We start from the raw sequence: 3,320 nt of genomic DNA, 5'->3' as shown, positions 1-3,320 counted from the left end.
TGTTTAACAGCAGTCACGGAGCCCGGTGGCGTGCTGAGGAGCTGTGTCTCCGTGAGCGGCACACACAGGATGTTGCAGACCCCGGGGCCCAGCCCCGTCAGTGGGGACGGCGCTCAGCCCTGCGTTTTGAGCCTTGTCTTCTCCCCTCCCTCCAGGGCGCGTTGCCCTGAGTGAGTTTGTGCCCAGGTATTAAACCTTTGCTTCCTTCCTGCCTTTGTTGAAAAAAACCAAACCACCATCAGCAGAAACCACTGCCCTTCCGGGACCTCTGCTCTGGGTGCCTGTGATGAGTGCGAAGTGGCCGAGTCGCCAGGCAGGGAAAGTGTCCGAGCAGCGTCTGCTCGATGGGCCGCTGTGCGCGCCTCCTCAGGGTGGGCTTTCCTCCCCGCACCGTGGCTCTGGGATCTCGTGCTGCCTGTGACCTGGCCTCCCTGGTGGCGGCTCGGCTCCCTGGTGCTGTCTTGGCGGGGCTCTGCTGATGTGCCCAGACCGCGTGTCAGGGAAGCTCCTGAGCTGCGAGTGACGGGGTGACACCTTGAGTCTTCGCCAGCGACTGGGCTCAACACCTTCCGCCTCTGAGGCCAAGGAGCGCGGAGGCTGCCTGTCCTTGTAGCTTTTGGGGCCCAAATAAACAGTGACTTCACAGTACTGCTCCCATCGTGTGGAGTGCATCCTGCTGGCCAGCAGATTGAGCGGTTTCAAGCTGCTTAACCCCCAGAATTTCTGTATTCATGTTAGACTGACATTGAACCTTTAACTTCCGGGTATCTGCACAGAAGCCTTTTGCTAGATGCAACCTAAAGTGGTTGTTTCAGTTAAGTTTTTGCTTTTGACTTTCCCCAGACCATTTAAAACAGGGACATGAAATTTTATTATTTTAGTTTGGCTTTAAAAAGGAAGTCCCATTTACCTTAAATGTTTGAGTTACCATGACAAATGGTAGCAGCTTGACAGTTGAAGTGCTCCTTTAGGGAACAGCCATTGAAGAGGGTGGTCCTGGGAGTGGGGGGCGAGCCAACCAGGGGTTGAATCTCACTTCTTCTTTCTTGGAAAGTGAAACCAGCAGGGAGCGGTTAGGGCTTTCTCCGTGGGTTTCTGCGTCTGAGGACAGTGTTTACTCTGAACTGAGTTGGTGCCGGATGCATTTGCTCCTTGAACGTGTTGAGTGGAAAAGCACTAATTGGTGGCCTGCTTCCTGGACGGCGCCGTTCGCTCTGGAGGCAGCCGGCCACCGCAGAGCTGCTGCTCTCCGGGGTGGGATGCCCAGACTCCTTGTAGTTCCCCGGGGCCCAAAGCCGTCTGCACAGAGCCGGGCTGCAAGCAAGGTCTGTGCCCCCTCGTGGGGGCCGTGCTGCACTCACATAGCGAGGGGTTCGGGTTGGTGACAAGGGTGCTGTCCTGCTGCACGCTGCCTGCTCGGATGCCTGGGGCGCCGTCACTCTGAAGGCTTTGGTTCTGCAGCTGTGTCCTTGCCGACGGCCTAGTGACTTCAGCTCCCGCCTCCAGGACCCAGTCTCTGTTTTGGGTGACAAAGGACATCACCTCTTAGCCACTGCGGGAAACGGGGTTTTTCACTTCTGCCCGTCCCCCACGAGTCCCCAGCGGTGGAGAGAGGAGGCATGGCCATGGCAGGTGCAGGGGATGCCCCCCCCCCCCCCAACTAGCTCTGGCTCCTCTCTGGTGAGGGCGCTCCCTGCAGTGAGCCTCAGGTCTGGGCTCCCCGGGCGTCTCCCCGGGCAGAGTGCTCTTCGCTGGGAAGCCCCCCAGGAGCACCTTCCTCTCCCCAGGCCAGTGCTCTGTGGAGGTGCTGCCTGGGGGGTGCTGCTCGCGCTGGGTGCACGCCTGGACGGGGTGGGACGGATATGTAGGATACCTGGGGCCGGTGTGCAGGTTTTTGCCGAGAGAAAAAGGAGGGGGGCAGCCGAGTGTCCCCTAGGACAGCAGTGACCCCCAGGGCCGGGATGTGTCCGGGCTTGGCGGGCTCTGACCCTGGGCTGGGCTGTCGGGGACAAGGGGCGGCATTGCTTCCCGGCGGCTGAGCCCATTTTCCACTCCGTGTGCCATGCTCAGAGCGTGCTCAGAGCGCCGGCGCCTCCCCCAGGCTCGGGAGGGGTCCCCGTCACAGCATTGGGTTCAATGGAGCCGGGCACTGCGCTGGGTACTGGCACAGAGAAGTGATCGCTCATCCCACCACCCACTTCTGGGTAGAGAGCCTGGCAGCTCCCCCTCAGCGGGCGTGGTGAGTGCCGCTGAGACCGCCGGGCTGCCCGGGCACTTCCTCGCACTGCAGAGGCGCCCTGGAGGGTGTGCCCAGCGCTCCAGCCAGGGCTGCCAGTGAGGGGTGTGTCGGGGAGACAGGCTGACCGTGGCCAGTCTTCTCTGGTCCCCCAGCATCTTCTCCGCCAGGTCCTGCCCGCGGGCTCCGTGGTCGAGCGTTACCTCTCTGGGCCTCGTCCTCCGAGTGACCAAGTCTGGGCACGTCCAGCCCTCCAGAGGGACGTCCTCACAGGGGCTGTGGGTGCAGCCTGCCAAGCTCCTGGCCCCGGGAGACGTGAGCCCTGCTCATAGAGCGCCCATCAGAGACACAGGCTGCTTTTTGCCAAGTTGCATAAAGATCTTTTCTCCCCAAGCATGGAAAACCCACAGAGCGGTTGGAGCTGTGCCTGGGACATCGCCCGCCTGCTAAATGCAGAGCACTGAGTCATGAAACAGATACCCTGTGTCGTCATGTGTCCGCAGATAGCAGACTGAGCTTATGTTTTGGTGACAGGGTGTGGCTCACACTGTTACTGTTTTCAAATGAGCTGAGAATTTTAAAATGGAAAATCAATGAAAAAGTAAAAGACCAATGGGATCTAATCAGTAGAAAAGTAAGTAAGTAAACTAGAGAGTAAAGACAGGAAGAAGCTTAAAAAAAAAAGTCCTGTCTCCTCCCCATTCATTCCTGAGGGTGTGCCTGCCTGTGATGCATCGGTGAGGCCGCAGTGCACCACCCTGCCAACCAGTCTTGCCGGTGCTGGTTGAGCTGAGCCACTTACAAATGAGAGTTTAAAGTCTGAGAAAGGAAAAGGCCGTTAAAGGAAAACTATGCAACAGGAAAGAAAACTCTACAGTTACAATTTCAGACAGCTTAAAACAGACCTAGAACATTTTAAAAATTATACAATACAATAAGCTATAAAAGGGATAAAACGCACAGGCAGTTAAACGGGGGGATATAAAAAGAAATGCAGGAAAGAGAAGAAAAACCTTCGCCATTATGTGTATCGACACAGCTCTCTCCCAGGCTGTGGTTGGTCCTCTTTACTGTCTCTGTGGTG

Source organism: Myotis lucifugus, unplaced genomic scaffold (assembly GCF_000147115.1).
Source record: "Myotis lucifugus unplaced genomic scaffold, Myoluc2.0 scaffold_999, whole genome shotgun sequence".
Classification (NCBI taxonomy): domain Eukaryota; kingdom Metazoa; phylum Chordata; class Mammalia; order Chiroptera; family Vespertilionidae; genus Myotis; species Myotis lucifugus.
The sequence above is the reverse complement of the archived record's forward strand: the minus strand, read 5'-3'. Positions refer to the sequence as shown.